General features: G+C 45.8%; 1 protein-coding gene across 3 annotated transcripts in view; it reads left to right on the top strand.

Moving 5' to 3' along the window:
* The first annotated feature begins 14,658 nt into the window (after positions 1-14,658).
* SMAD2 (SMAD family member 2) overlaps positions 14,659-16,858 on the top strand; it is a 54,861-nt gene continuing 52,661 nt past the window's right edge. For 2 of the 3 annotated variants that reach the window (XM_075739739.1, XM_075739737.1), the window contains exon 1: positions 14,659-14,736. The gene's annotated coding sequence lies outside the window, so the exon portion shown is untranslated. The remainder of the gene's footprint in view (positions 14,737-16,858) is intronic. The other variant, XM_075739738.1, reaches the window with a different exon arrangement.

The following is a 16,858-nucleotide window of genomic DNA, read 5'->3' as shown; positions in this document are numbered from 1 at the left end:
TGATAGCAAACACTGTAGACAAAACACCACCACCAACTCCTCCCAGGTTCCCCAAGGCTCCTGACACTTCACACCTCAGCAGGGTGCTGTAATTACAAATTCCAAAGAAAATGATAATTAATTATATCGAAACAAAAGATGCCAGCAACATGAAATCACTTGAAAAAGAGGTTGTTGGTGGTTGTTGTTTGGTTGGCTTTTTTTTTTTTAACAAACTGATGGTTGGACTTGATGATCGTAGGGGTCTTTTCCAACCTTAATGATTCTATGATTCTATGAAACTTGTACACAGACTTGAGAAACCTTCTTTTTTGGATTGCTGCTACTGGAAATGAAACTTATCCCCTGTACCCTGTTGCTTGGTCCCCTTGGCCTCGCCTGGTCAAGAGCTGCTGCAGGGTGTGTGGATGTGGCGAAGGAAGGAGGGAGAAGATGGATCTGGTGCTCCAAGAAATCAGAGCTCAGCCTCAGTTGGTCAACTGGAGTGCTGCTGATGGTGTCAGCAAGGTTATGACAACTTATGGCAGGGAAGGACTTGGTCCTTCATGTTTTGGAAGAGGAGTTTTCAGACCCTGTTTCTACTGGTTCTTATATAAACCCATTTCCCCTGGTGATATAGGTACTTTGGGAACTCCGTGACATGCTGCCTGTCTGTCCTCATCACCATCAGGGAAGAGGTGAATTATCTCCAGGTGAGCACTAGAGAAGATGGAGTAGCTGGTCATTTCAGTTTGCACAGTCAAGGGAAAAGCATCATATCCCCTGAATCTGCTCGCTGATGTTCCACCCATGGACTACTTTGGGATAGCAGGATGTCACTTTATGGACATTGCCACATCCTAGAAACTGAATCTTGCATCAAGACAGAGAGCAAGGAGTTAACGAAGTCCTGCACTCAGAGACCAGCTGTGGGGGAGGGTGTTTAGGCAGCTCTTGCACTGTGGCACTTAGTAACCTGCCCATTAGCATTGCTGGAAAAGGCATTCGTATTTTCTTACGAAAAGTAAAATAAAAACAAGCATTGTATTAAAGAAAAAACACATTTCATCTGCAAAAAACCCCAGTCTGGTGGAGATCTAACACCAGCCCTCTCTTTTTTTCATCTGTTTGAACCGTCAGGGCACACAGGGAGTGGTTGTGTGCTGCCCAGAGTCATAACCACATGGGTTAATGTTTCAGTGCTCAGTCACGTCTGGATTCTACCTGTTACGTGCTCCCACTCAACTGATTTTTAACTCACTTGGCATTTTCCATATGTGCGAGATGTTTGGTTAGATCCCTTATGCTGCGTGTGTGGAAATAAAGGGCCAGCTAAGAACAGACAAGTGATTAGGCATTAGGTGAGGTATAATCCTCCCTAATCACATTTTTAAACCTGGTAGTTGGAGGTAGGATTAGAGTTATTAACATGCGGACACTAAAGCATATAATTTATTTAACAATTACCAGCTCTTTGTGAAGGGGGGTATACACAAGCTGCAACCGTGCACAGCTCCTCCATCTCGTGCAGGATGGAGTTGCTATCAGTGACAAAGCTAGGAGATACGGCTTGCTGTGTGCTGACACAAAGGGCAGCAAAACAGGGGCTACCTCGGATATAAGCAGAAGCAAATCTGAAATCTTCTCACAAGACCCCTATGCAGTCCTATAGGAGCATACTTGACAGCTAGATATTAAGCTGCATAAATACAAACAAATAAAATACCATAGGGTGAAAAAAAAATTACCCAGTGTTTCTTAGTCTTCTTTTCCTGAGCAACACAGTGTAGTACAAATGTATGATAGTTTAAAAGGCTGGAACTTGTAGGATGAAGAGCAGGAGGCAAAGGCAACAACTGGCAAGTAGTGACGTTGTGCAAGAGCAGCAGCGAAGGGAATTCCAGAGCTCCTGGACCAAACACTGACCTGAGCTTGTCATACAGTTTTCTCAGCTCAGCTGGGCACGACGGTGTTACATCAGAGATTTACGTGTCAGAGAGACATCCTGGTAGTCAAAAGATTTGTATTTTAATTCTTCAGTCTATCATGCCGATGTACCTGTCTACCTTTGGAGAACTGACATTTAACTTTGTGACTGTGCTGAGGATGTTTGGAACAGCAAGGGTTTTTCCCCAATTTGTAAAATAAAAATTAAAAATAAAAATCTGTGCCCCAGCCTGTTGCCTGGTATGCATTAACATACTGAAGGATAGTTCTTAGTTGGTCTAAGAAGGATGTTGGGTTCGCTCTGCAGCAGAAGGTCAGGATGCCAAAGCCTGGGGGCAGCTCAGTTTGATCCCAGGACCATGTAGGTGCAGACGGGAAGTGCCAGGGAAAGCCCAACATGCACAGCTCCCTTGTCCATGCTCTTTGGCTGCCACAGTCCCCAGCAAAGGCTTGGCCCTGGACCACTAGCACTCTTCCAGACAAGTCTTGGGCATGGTCTGGGATTTAGGTCAGGCCAGGGACCATCTGCATGAACATTTTTCCTGTGCCCGCCCTGTTTTGAAAGCTGAAAGTCTAGTACTCTGGGCGTTGCTCATTCCATGCCAGTTGGTGTATCTGGCTGCAGCCAGTTGGCATGCTCTGTACACCATGCACTGCTCCGCACTGTTACACCAGATGTACTCACAATGCTGTATGAAAGAGAAAACGATACTGCTATGGTTGGGTTTAGACCCCACATGTTCTGCTGGGTGCCTGGGGCTAGGCTTGCAGATTTGAAGCATCCTGAGGTATCTAAAAATTAAGAGGCTCCCTTTAGAGTCAGTGCAGAATAATAGGAGCTCCAGGGGGTTATTCATCCCACCCTACAACAAGGTCTAAAATAGGTCAGATGAACTGTCCTCTAGAGAGGCCTCTTTTCCTGATGACTGTAGCAAGTTTAGGGTGACTAACTTAGACTTTGACATCTAACTTCTAACAGTTGCTGAAGCGCATCCAACCATCCGTCTGCAGGGAAAAGGGGCTGGTGTTGGAGGTAGCCTCAAGGCACCCCTCAAAAGACACTCCAGATCTAGCCTGTAAATCCCATAAAGGCCTTTTCTTCTGGACATTATAGAGAAAAAACACGTTCCAAATACTCTTTTCTGGGACTGTAAGTATACCAGCATGGCCAGAGAGGATGGCCCTCTTTCTCTGATCTCCCTTCTCTAAGCTTTGTTTTTGCCCCAAACAGTGGCCGTGCGATGCAGCTCCTGGCTCAGAACAGGGACATCTTTCAGTTAATGCCTTTTATGAGCGACCTGGCGGCCTTGCCAACATTTCCAGCTGCGACTGTAATCAGGCCATGTCATAGATTTGAGTTGTATCAGCCACTTTTAAGTCATCATCATGCTCAAAAAAGGGCAAAAAGACAGGACAGAGGAATGACAGGATCCCTTCATGGCGACAATCTTATCTGGCTGGAACTGTAAATGGTGCTGAGATGATTCTTTTGCTCCTCTCCACTCCTGACCCTTTTGCTGAGAAGCAACCTAAGAAGAGAACCTGATGATCTGTTTCAAAATAGATGTTTTTCCAAGCCAAGCCTTCATTTTAAAATTTATGTGGAGTGTAAAATGCCATGGGTTTTCTTCTGCCTTTATCTAGCAGTGAGAGACCATTATCTACTGACATTACCTGTTAAATAAGTGCAAACTACCTGTAACTGGGGAATTTATGTAAGCCTAAGCTGGGGCTTACATGTAGGGGATGGACTTTGGAAAAAACCTAGAACATCTTAAAGAGGTAGAGTTGATGAATCAAATCATGTCTTCATCTGAAAATGTTGTACCTGCCACTGACACAAATAACCTCCAAGATGATGACTGAAAGACGATTCACGGGGAAAATATTCTCCCCTATCATTTTCTTAACTTTGTGCGTTTGACAGCACATCACAGCGTCTAGACAGTTTCACGAGTAGGCTGACAATCAGCTGTCTGGCACTGACACGTGGTAGGTGAGATGCTACATACACTTTTCCTCTGGATGAACTAGAGGAGAAATAACAGGAATATCAGCTGAAGGATGAGAAGACAGCAGCCAGGAACAGATAATCAGAAAGAAGCACAAGCACACTGGCTGTCATTTCTCCAAGCATTTCCAGGAGAGGACTATTCATACACGGAGCATTGTAGCTGCCAGTGCCCATCAGCAGAGTCATTAGGGTTTGTGCTGGGCACTTTTCTTGGGCAAAATTGACTCCTGGACTCAAAGCCTGCTCAAGCCATGTCTCTGCTGTGTTTCTTAAGGGTGGACAGAGTTCAGACCGACATTCCCTTACTCTCTTCCTCCCAGACAGTGTAGTCACCTGTAATGCCAGCTTTGGTGCATTGCAAAATCCACCCAGGACCTGGGTAAGCAGCCAGCCCTAACTCCGCATTGCTCTGGTTACAGCACTTGCAGACGCTGCGCTATTGAGTTCAATCAAGGGGTTTTCAACTCTGATTAAATTACAGACACATCCTGGAAAGGGCTTTCCAGCTGATTCTTCTGTTTCCTTCAACTTTTAACAGGGCTTTTCTTCTCACTAGTGGGCCAGAGGCAAGCTGAACTTCATACACAAAATTTAACAGCAATAATCACACCCAACTCAAGGTCCTTCAAGGCTTTGTATTGTGATAAAGTCACCCACCAGGACATCTTGTGGCTTCACAGGGCCAAAATTGTCAGTCTCCATTCTGCAAAAGCACAAACAAAGAACGCTATGGTTTGGGTTGGGCTGGAAGAGACCTCGAAGGTCATGTAGTTCCAACTCCCCTGCCACGGCCAGGGACGCTAGACGAGGTTGCCCAAAGCCCCATCCAACCTGGCCTTCAACACTTCCAGGGACGGGGCTTGCAGAGCTTCTCTGAGCAGCCTGTTGCAGTGCCTCACCACCCTCAGAGTGAAGAATTTCTTCCTAATACCTAATCTAAATCTCCCCTCTTTCAGTTTAGACCCATTGCCCCTCGTCCTGTAACTCCATGCCTGTGTAAGCAGTCCCTCTCTAGCTCTTCTGGAGCCCCTTTAGGGACTGGAAGGCTGCTAAAGGGTCTCCCCGCAGCCTGCTCTTCTCCAGCTTGAACAACCCCAACTCTCTCAGCCTGTTCTCATAGCAGAGGTGCTCCAGCCCTCTGACCATCTTCATGGCCTCCTCTGGACTTGCTCCAACAGCTCCATGTCTTTCTTGCCCGGAGGACCCCAGAGCAGTACTGCAGGGGCGCTCTCATGAGAGCAGAGTAGAGGGGCAGAATCACCTATCACCTCTGTTAGCTAAGGAGAAGCCTAAGGTTACATTCAACAAAATTAAGATCAAAACTACATACAGAGGGCAGCTGGGTCCTTTGACCCTGAAAATAACTGCCAAAACTTGTCTTAAATCCTTACCAACAAATTTAGCATTAAAGTTTGTGCAAGACACTTGTGTTCATTCCACAAAGGAAGACATAACATCCTCGGAACATCTCTAGTATCACGTCTTGCCAGTCCTTGAGGTGCAAATTACTTTTTTTCCTTTAGCATTTAAGCCAGTGGACGGGGAGCAAGACATTGCCTCTGAGGGACATTACTGTTTGCCATCAGTTGCTGTAGATTAGAAATTGCTGCAGATTGCTGTTTTTGTACACTTGGAAAGCGATTTGCCTTGGAATGAACACATACAACACTATTATTGGACATTAACGTCTTTCATTTGTTTCTTGTCCTTTGCAGACCACTGCTTTTATTCAGTTGCTGCTTTTATTTATTTGTGCTTGGCGTGCATCTTCCATGTTTTCTAAGATTTTAATCTTCTATAGCTCTTTCTTGCCCAGTGCCTTGCTGTGACATACATCAACAGGCTGATAAGTTCTGAATCTGATTTTTGCAGCCCATGTGCTCTGCTTTCCTTATCTCTGGTGCTTAAAACTATGTGATCTGTAATATGTTTGCCTGCAGTTGTGTCAAACTTGCATGAAGAAGCTAACTTAGCCAGACTGCAGTTTCAGATTTTGTTTGTTCGCATCTATCAGGAGACATAACTCTCTGTTTCCATTTTCGCTAGCAATACTACTCTAAAGCTTTTAAGATCTCATTATTGTCTGACCTTTCTTCACCTGTAAATGCTACAGTCTGAAAAATCAGAAGCTGTCCTTGCCTGTGGCTGTAAGCTGGGAGTCTTTTCCTACTGCCATGTTTCATAAATATTGACAAATTACTTTTATAGAGTGATCTGCACAGTGCAGTAAATGTAGTCACTCAGACTGGTGGTTTTAAGACAGCTGTCTCAAGGAATCAAGGCTGCACATCTCAAATTTAAGAGCAGGGACTGCATTTTGGAAAGCAGTGATTTTAAAAAGGATTTACAGGTCACTGTTGAAAACACTGTGAGCATATATTCCCAGTTTTACATAGCAGAGGTAATGGGGCCTTTGAATCCATAAGCAGAAGACAACTGAATAAAGACAGAGAGGTGTTATAACACTGTAAATGTATTACAGGACTGTTCATGGTTTCAGTGTCCATGCTTGAAAAAGGAAGTTGTAGAGGTAAAGAGGATTTGGGAGGAGCGCTGAAATTTGGAAACCCTCCTTGCAGTGAAAGACCAAAGAAACTCAGTTTAGGTTGTTTATTTAAGAAAAACACTGAGGTGCAACTCACTCCCAGTTGCCAAATACTTATATGCAATAAAGTTTTCTATTTAAAGACATCAGCCTAGCAAAACAAAACCAACAAAAAGGTATAATGAGATCTAATGGCATGAAGTTGAAGCTAAACAGATCCCTTACAGATACAAGAGGCGCTCATTTTCACCACACCAACTTATCAGGCAGTTGTTGTATCCCTCCAACCACTGGTTTGTAACTGGAGTAGGGCTGCCTTTCCCATGGCTGATATGCAATAGCTCAGAGCTGCAAAGGTTACGGGCTCAAAAAAGGATTCTGTGGAGGAAATTATTTGGCCTTTGAAATGAATAACATAAGCTAGATGGTTGTAATGGTCCACCTTAGCCATAAATTCAAAGACTCTAGTAAAATGTTGATTATTAACCTCTCAGTGCCTGAAATCCTGCAACCACAGCATAGCATCAGGACAATATCCTCCCCCATGTTGGTGAGAAGCTGGTCTGTATCGCCAGAAAGGCAGTTACTAAGTACAACAGGGCAAAACTTACTTTTTCAGAGAGTAGACTTTGCTGTGCTGAGAGAGGACACGTGCCCAGCACCAGCTTGATCCCAAGCTGGGAGAAGACAAATAACAGCTGACTCTTACACCAAATGGCAAAGGCAGAGATGAGTCCCTGAGTTCTCCCCAACATCCTCTGTAAATACGATGGCTGTCACAGTGTCATGCCAGGGCTGTCCAAAGAGCTCCTTCTTCTGTCACACCCCCCCCCCCCCCCCCGAAGAAATTAGCCTGCCTTCCTGGTGATGCAGAGCGCCAGGGAAGGAGGCTCTAACACAGGCTTTCCTGTGGATTACACAGAAAAAGCTATCAGTTGGCTTTAAGCATTGTTAGAAGGATTGAGGGTTTTTTGCATCAGTTATTCATCATGATAAATGCCAAGAGCTGAAATAAACAACATGACAGTTTTGTAATGATGAAGTCCCAGTATATTTTTAAGGTCTGATTTTTTGTTATGGCAACATTTTTATTTAGTGATATCTTCACCTGCATAACAGTAATATATGCTTTATATCTCTAAATAAAACTAAGCAAGAAAGGATTTTTCAGGTTCTTTGAGTTCTTGCTTGGCCTATTCTGTCCATCAGATAACAATAACTTTTAAAATGATACTGTCATAAATCACTAGTTTTTGAAAGCACAAAGAGAATGTTCAAAACCTGTAACTAACGCTTTGCAAGACCAATAATAACACAAAGAAAACTTTTACCTCAAAGGATTCTAAACACTTCATCAACTAATATAGACAATATACACAGAGATCACTTCCAACTCGGCTACCAATCTTGCACAGATGGTGTAGAAAACTGGGGTAAATCTCATTGAGACTAATCTATACAAACATATGCTTAATTAGCATAGTGCATCTTACACAGTGTAAAACAGAAACAGACTGTATTGCAATAACTGATCACAGCATAAATTGGTTTATTTTGATCCTTCCTAGGGAGGCACCAACTATTTTATTTTATTTTTTTTATTTTGCAGATTTCACTGTAATTAATTAATTTCAGCTTGCTGGAAAAACCAAACAGAAAAAGGATGATAGAAAAATTAATCATACCAAGGTTTGCATTTATGCTGAATTTTGTTCCTATGACTGATCCCACTGCCTTCAGCTGGCTTATCCACTGCATAGATTTAAACATGCACACAAATCCTTGCTGGACCAGGGCCTACCATTAATTCAGACACAAAGCTGTTGTCCCCCAGGTCTACTCACAAATTACACTTGTTTATTTAAGTCAATAAAGATAAACTTGTGTAAATCTCTTTGTAAACAAGGCTATTTCACTTTAATGATGGCTTATTTGGGGTTAGCATAAATGTGTTTCTAATCAACTTCAACTAATCCAAAATAAAGGATGTAGGCAGATGAATGGTGCAGTATTCGGAATAATAAGAAAGGACAGAGGGATAAGCTGAGAACAAGCAGAAATGCTGACAACACAAAATATTTCTAATCTCTAAAAACTAGGAAAACAGGGAAGAAAAACCAGTTTCGGTGACTACTGACGATTGAGAGTGGACATCCCCCAGCTAGCAGTGAGGGGAAGTCCAAATGGGTCCTCAGGGAGCTCACATGGGGAGACCCCGCCTGCCCCTCCTTATCTCGGGAGGGAGCCGCGAAGTGCTGCTGGAGTCCCGCAAATCAGCTCAGAGGCTCCGCAGTCTGCTTAACTGCAACCTCTGCTGTCAGCCAAGCATAATTAAAAAGTGTTTTGAGTTCAGGCAGTGTAAGACATTACCATTCCTCAGCGGTGGCTGACCACACCTACAGTTAGGTGTAAAACTGGGGCTTTGAAGCCAGGACACTAGTATGAAATTGAGTTCACCAAGCTTACGTATAACATCCATAATTGCATCTAGTTACCGGGTTCCCTAGATGGATCCAGGCCTTTGGGATTTTCCTGTAGCAAGATCTTCCCACCCGACTGTACAAAAGCTCCCGATCCATGTCAGTGCAAAGTCAAGCCAGTTAACACAGCCTCAAAAGAATTCAAAATTCAAGTGTTTGTCAGACTACATCGAAGTGTTCTCTCTCAACTCACTCTGCTTTTGGTTATTCAGGGCAACTGGGTTTATGTGCAAATAGGCACTAGCAATAAGTGAAGGTAGTTAAATCATATACTCATCAGAATTATACAGCGCAAATGAGGAATGTGAGCAGATATATAGATCTTCTCATTATGTTACGAATTTCTTACAGAATGTCACTTCTAAGGATTACTGTCTAACTCCATTCCATCTGATAAATGTAATGTACTTTATAACATAAACACAAACCAGTTTGTACTACGATGGGTCAGAAAGGCATATCTTTGCTTTTAGCACATTATTTTGAATACAAGTTATTTTTTAAGTCCACTTTGACAAGAGTAGAGGACAGACACAGCAGGCTTACATCAACAGCTGTCAAATTGTTTTGCACTGTGGGGCTGTTTCCTTTTTTTTTTTTTTCTTTTTTTTTCTTTTTTTTTTCTTTGCTTTGAAATCTCCTAACAGCCCAGTCTGAACTGACAGTGATTTATGTAATATTGGAAACATACTTCTGCATTTCAGAAGAGGTAGTGAACAGATTTGAGTTTCAACATTTCAGAGAAATTTCATTACTGAAAAGATAAATGGAAGAGCAGAAATATGACATGCTTTTTTATGTATTTTGCTGTCACTTCCAGCCTTAAGTCACAGCATTTTTTAAAGTTTGAGGAGTCCTTGGCCCTTTGCACATACTTAATCTACTATATGCTGGTATGACTGAGTGGAAGTTCCTTTTCATTTTGAAGATTTTTATGCCTCATGCAATAACTCCCTTTTCATTTATGATGTTAAAGCTCTTCTCTAGTCACTTTAACGTAATGTGTGCTTGGATAGTACACCAGCAGTTAGTCGTTTTGAAAACCAACTGACATGCTCCTCATGATGTGGTGGGAAAAGCATAGTGTGGTGTCCTCTTTAACCCTCTCTGTGCTGCCACAAGAAGTGATACAGTGTGAAGCTGCTTATAAACTTCATCAGATATAAGGAGAAGAGGTTTAAGCCCATATTTAACCCTCTGAGGCTGAAGGAGACACAATCTCAATCCCAGAGCAGTTGTTTCATGCTGTTACCTACACAGGGGAAGTTTTTGCAAGCATTGGACTGTTTGCCGCTGTGGCAGGCAGTCCTGCAATGATATGGAGAGGCTGCTTTCACGCCATGTGGCCATGAAGTAATGCAGCATGAAGGGGAATCCCTCTCACGGTTTCCAGACCCAGCTCCTCTGTGTGCCATTCTTTCTTTCATAATCTTTTGCAGATTTGTGGAAGATGAAAGCTACCTTCACCTAAGTTTAGACAGAAAATAACATGCTCAAATGGTATTTACAGTAAGCAGGAAAGCAGTACTGCAGTCACTGATGTAAGAGACAAAGCACTTACTGAAGTATATGCTAGTCTTTCAAGGAGCTAAGAAATCTGGGAGCGTTTAACAGTGGTTCTCCGTGGATTTATGACCATTTTTGTCATATATTATTTACTGTCTTTAACATGCTCACTGATACTTTTGTATTGCAACTCTGTTCAAAGCTCTTCTTCTTTTTTGGGTTTTTTTTTTCCACTTTAACAGATCACTTTGACATACTGGCAATAATGACATCAACACAAAAACTACCTGCTCTTCCTCAAAGCCCTGCCTTCCTGGCACTGCACTTCACACTTCTCTCCACCTTCATGTAGTGATACCTGATAGCGTCCGGTCATTCAGAAATCCTAGGTGTTGTCGAAGTTATCTGATATCCGTGTTGTATTTCTTTTACCTCTTAGGGGATTTGGTCACAGCCGTGGGGAAGTCAACACGTATTCCCTGTAGCACAGTGCAGCCAGCTACCGTTTCATCATGGGGTTTTTTATATCTTAGATTATTTCCCTTGTTCTTTCTCACAGACAGGTGACTGTGAAATACCACTGTGCTGTTTCTGTCTCCCTGTAAAAGAACACCATTTCTGAGGATGTTGATCCCTCTGACACATGCTAATATGCCTTGCAAGAGATGCTGATGCTCTTCCACTGCAGGTTCAAATCCAAACGGGACTGTCAACCGTCTGTACCCAACCACTAATGTCCAAAATGTGCTGAGCTACACGGTTTAGCTAACAAGATGTAGTAATATAGAATCATAGAATCACAGACTGGTTTGGGTTGGAAGGGACCTCAAAGCCCATCTAGTTCCAATCCCCTGCCATGGGCAGGGACACCCTCCACTAGATCAGGTTGCTCAAAGCCCCATCCAACCTAGCCTTGAACACTTCCAGGGATTCTTCTGTTTCCTTCAACAGGGCTTTTCTTCTCACTAGTGGGCCAGAGGCAAGCTGAACTTCATACACAAAATTTAACAGCAATAATCACACCCAACTCAAGGTCCTTCAAGGCTTTGCATTGTGATAAAGTCACCCACCAGGACATCTTGTGGCTTCACAGGGCCAAAATTGTCAGTCTCCATTCTGCAAAAGCACAAACAAAGAACGCTATGGTTTGGGTTGGGCTGGAAGAGACCTCGAAGGTCATGTAGTTCCAACTCCCCTGCCACGGCCAGGGACGCTAGACGAGGTTGCCCAAAGCCCCATCCAACCTGGCCTTCAACACTTCCAGGGACGGGGCTTGCAGAGCTTCTCTGAGCAGCCTGTTGCAGTGCCTCACCACCCTCAGAGTGAAGAATTTCTTCCTAATACCTAATCTAAATCTCCCCTCTTTCAGTTTAGACCCATTGCCCCTCGTCCTATAACTCCATGCCTGTGTAAGCAGTCCCTCTCTAGCTCTTCTGGAGCCCCTTTAGGGACTGGAAGGCTGCTAAAGGGTCTCCCCGCAGCCTGCTCTTCTCCAGCTTGAACAACCTCAACTCTCTCAGCTTTGGTATTGGGGATCGAATTTCGCTGTTTGTTTTTACCAAATCCCGTAGTATTTCTGCAGCGGCAGGTGTGTGGCTGGGAGCCCTGTCTACAGGGATGTCCAAGTTGCAGATGCACACCTTGCCTGGCTTCTCCATGGCAACCATGCTTCTCTGGTAACTTCTGGGGTCTCTGAGTTGCAGCCCCAATGCCACCTTCTTCCATTTGCTTTATTTGTCCTGCCGCTTGCAATTTGCTTTCCTAAAGAAAGGAGGTTTATGAAGATGTTAGGGTTTTTTTTTTGTCAGAGTCCCCCAATTTAAACTTGTCAACCTCTTGGCTTATTTCAACTAAACCTAACAGAGACACAGAGCTTTTGGAAACATAATGTATGTCCAAATTTCATGGCAAACAGCGGCTGCATGAGAAAAGAAAAACCTCATTAGTTCTCTGTCCAGGAGAAAGGCAGAGAAAACGCGGCCCTTATCAGCACTTTTGGCTTCCTTGGCAGTACAGAAACGATGGGCAGGTGGCCAGTCAGCACAAGCATAGCCGAAAACCAGCCATAGCATGTGCTGTTCCGTGCCCAGACAGCAAGCCAAAAAATGCAGGTTGGGGACATAGAAGGGATCTTTGGACATATATCAGAAGTTATCCATGGGGACATAAGAGGAGAGGGGGCTGTGGATTTATTGCAGTGGACAGGAGAAGGGAACGTCTGACACAAATCCATAGAAAAACTGAGCTTAATTAACTTGCTGTTCATAGAAAAAAAATTATCTCTGAATTCAATGGAACCTCCACAAAGCAAGTGCTGTGCTGGCTGAATAGCCTGGATCTGTTTCCAGGTACAACATGCCCGGAACACCTCCTTATCTTTCAAAAACATGATGATAATCTGTTAGCAGCTCTGTGTTGTCAGCAGTGGGTATCTTCTCTGTTTTACTTTTGTGTTTATTACATGACATTGAATCTCAAACTGATGGAATTCACTGAAAAGATAAAACAGAAAAAAAACCCAAATAAGCTGCAAGTCTGCTTCAATCTGGGCAAATCCAAGGACAAGGGGGAGATTTCTGCAAATCCACATCTATCATTCTGTCAGAAGGGCTAAATGATGGGAGAGGTACCTCACCTGGCTCCTGAGAATACCAAGCCTGTTGAGATAGGATACGTGCCCAAGATGGTGAATCATGTAACACCTATGTCACTGAGTGCAGAAACTGCTTCAGTCTGGAAGAGGAGCATGTCTCTAGAAAGCAAGCTGTTATGTTGGTGAAATGGGACCTCAGGTATAAGAGAAGTGGCCTGAGGTTGACATATATACAGAGGGGGGAATCAGGAAAGGTATCAAAAACTGGAAGTGGAAAACCAAAGCATCTCCAACAGACTTCTAGCAAAGCAGGAACAGACGTTTTCAGCCAAAGACACCCCATTAAACTCACATCTTGTGGCTTCCCACTCACGCTTCAGGGAACCTGCAAGGACCACGGCAGTGATGGGTTTCACAGGTGGACAGGTACTCAACTGTGCAGTTGCAGGCAACAGCCTCTAATTCACTTGTGGTGAGCCTGGGCATTGGGTTAGGTGCAGGAATTTGGTTATATTACATCATTACCACACCACAGGTGGTTAAAGCTGTGAAGAGTCTACTGAAGGTAGCTGCTAAAAAAAACCCAAAAAAAACCAAAAAAACCAACACAACCCAAGCAGCCCAACACGAGGAGAAAACCGCTCCTTTGAGAGCCGCTGAATGGGAGCGGGGCAGCCCCCATGCCCTGAGGTGATGGCGGCTGCTCCCAGGCTGGTGCAGGCAGCAGCAGGAGAGGGAGGCCAGGCAGGCCTCGGGGCAGCCTCAGGTACCTCGGGGACTGTCAGGATGGCAGCCTGGCCTAGCCTGAAGCTGTACCTCATGGCAGGAGATGAAGCCTCGGGCAATTTAAATGCGTTTGGGGATGAGATCAGGGAAATGGAGGAAAGCGGGGCTGCGCTGCCCTCAGGCAATGGCTGTCGGGACAGGGCAGCGGCATGCCCCCAAGGGGCTGCCACGGCTCCACACCAGCGGGAAAAGCCTCTGAGGGAACAGGTTTTGCCCTCCCTTGTCCAAGGAGCATGTTAACTTCGATTTAGTGACGGTTTATTGCCCGCTCGAGGGCAGGAGGCCCGCGGGTGTCCCCGTACCGGTCCCGCCCTGGCCCCTGAGGTAACTGCCGTCGGGAAGGAGCGCACTACTTTTTCTCAGCTCCCACCCGTTCCGGGCGCGGAAGGTTACCGGCTCTGGCCGCGGCGTACCCTCACGCCGGCAATGCGGCTGCGCGCCTGCGGGTCACTCAAACCTCCGCTCCGCTTCTCCTTTCCCGATCAACCGCTCCTAGCGAGCGCGTGGGGCGAGGAGTGACAGCCGGCGCGGCCAACGAGCAGCGCCGCCCCGCCCCCACCGCGCGGGGCACGCAGCACCGCTCACCCGGCTCCGTCTCCCTTCGCTTCGCGTCTTCTGTTTTATTTCTCACCCCTTAAATTTTTTTTTTTTTTAACCACCGCGGACACTCGATTGGCGGCTCCATCCGCCAATCGGCGACTAAGGCCGGGCCTCCGCTCCCGTTGCCCAATCCTCACCTGTTGTTTCTCAAGTGGCCAATGCGTTGTCTCCCCACCCACCGTTGAGGGCGGGGAACGGTGGGAGCCAATGGGCTCGGGGAGGGCGGGCGCCCAGGGAAAGATATTGCTGAGCGAGGAAGGCAGCAGCGCACCTCGCTGAGGAGGAGGTGGGTGCCGGGGAGGTTTCGGCGGGCGGCTCGGCCGCGCCGCGGGAGGGACACGCCGGGCGGCCGCTCCTCGGGAAGAGGTGCCCCACCGGCTGTGTACGGGCCGGGAGGGATGGTATGGGCCTGGTCCCGGCGCGGTACGGGAGCGCTTCCCCACGCCCTCCTCCCCCTTTGTTGTGGTGGGACGCGGCCGGCGCTGAGGGCGGCGGGCGGCCGCGGTGGGCCCCGACGGCGGCCCGGGGCTTGGGGGCGGGGGGTGGCCGCCGCTGCCGGCGGGAGGAGACGGGCGTGTGGAGCAGGGGGGGAGCGCGGCTGTTGCCGGCCGCTCGCTGGGTCTGCGTGAGGGGAAGCGGGGCGGGGGGGCAGGGCAGGTCGCTGTCATCCCCTGTCTCCCGCACGCCCGAGCAGCCCCCGGCGGGGGGCGGTGAAGGGTGGGAAGGGCCGGCTTGTGCCTCCCTGTGTGTGCAGGGGAGGGGGGAGGTGGTGGTGGTGGGGGGGAAGTTCTGCTTCTCCTTTCTCTCCTTCTCCCTGTCTACCCGGTCTTTTTTCTTGCAGAGATCAGGTGTGCAAAACTTCGTGCCGGGGTGGTGGAGAAAGTTAGGAGCAAGTTGCAAAGAAGTGTTTAGGTTGCAAGGCTTCGCTTCGTGCCCCTGTCCTTTTGTCTGTTCCTCTCCTAGTCCAGAGCCGTGGATGCGAAATGCATGCTACCCGCATGAGACATGTACATGTGAATTGAGATTAGTGGTTTTCTTCATGGCACTAGTGCTAATGCTGTAGCTATCTATGTGTTGTAAGAGGTAAACAAATGTAACCTGTTAAGTGTTTCATCTACCTAGATAAGCACACGGGAGAAGTTGTGCTGTGATAAATGTAAGTAGCTGGTTACTGCAGAGCTGTGGAGTTCTTAGCTGCAGGTTTTCTTCTGGGAAGTGGAGGAGAAGAGAAAAAGTCGGACACAGTACGGTCTTTTAGTCTTTGCTCTGGAGAAATAAGGAAAAAAAAAAGTGGGTGGGTGAAGGGCCCTTGTGATAGTCTTAGAGAGCTGTTTAATTGAACAGCTGGGATTCAGACTGCGGGCTAGTCTCATGTCTTTTTGGTTGTCCGTCACAGTTTTTGACTGAAAAAAACAACCATGTGTGTTGTCGTCTATTCAAATACTCTACAAACAAATAGATAGCGGTAAGAAAATGTTTTGCTTACTGGGTTTACCAAACAAGTATTTCTGAAAATGCTGCTCGTGAATGCCACAACCTGTGTGTGTTAGGTGTAGAGCTTGTTATCACAGGTCATCGTTATAAACAAGTCGGATTCCATCTGTAGCAAGAAGTTTATCATGACAGCTTATTAGGAGACGGCACATAACAGCAGGTTTGTCTGTTCTTAAGTGTTCCTCTCTTCGCCTGGAGAACTGTACTTTCAAACTGATTCATGACATTATTTCTGTGGGGACTGGACTCTCTAGCGAGAGACTCATTAGTCTTTGCTCTTGTTCTCCAGACTGAAAAAAAAACCCCAAACCCCCTCTTGTTAAGGTTTCCCTTATCAGAACAAGGTTGCTGTTTAGAATTTCCCATGCTTTATTGCAGTGTTGGGGCTCACATGGTGCGTGAATAGATTTTGTGTGTGTGTTTGTTCAGAGGAGTAGCTTTGAAACTTTAGCGAATTAGACAGCAATGAAAATGTAAGTAAAGTGGGGGTGGCTTTTGAAGTCCCTTCCCCCCATTTGCTTAGCACTGTTGTGATGAAAGATAGCATTAGTTACAAATGCCTTTAAAAAGAGGAAGGGGAGGACCTCATTTGAAGTGGTTTAAACTTAAAGATAACTCTTAAGCACCCATTTAGCAATATATCGGGATGTTTAATAGAGTAACCTGGTAGTTGACTGTCGTTCTGCAGTTGCGTGTGTCGGACTCGGACTACACTGACAGTCACTTACACAAACAAAAGTGTTTGAAGATCCAGTTGTCTTTATGGAAGAAGCTAGGCACGTGTAATACAGTCTTGGAGAGGAATTTCTCAACTTTCCTGAGGTTCTGTTTGATGATAAAAGGGAGAACACAATTGAAAAAATGAGGTTAAAAAAATTGGTCTCTCAACTGACCTGTACTTTTCTTCCACCCGG

The sequence above is a fragment of the Balearica regulorum genome, chromosome Z, assembly GCF_011004875.1.
Source record: "Balearica regulorum gibbericeps isolate bBalReg1 chromosome Z, bBalReg1.pri, whole genome shotgun sequence".
In the NCBI taxonomy this organism is placed as follows: Eukaryota; Metazoa; Chordata; class Aves; order Gruiformes; family Gruidae; genus Balearica; species Balearica regulorum.
This window is presented reverse-complemented; position numbering and strand designations above follow the sequence as displayed.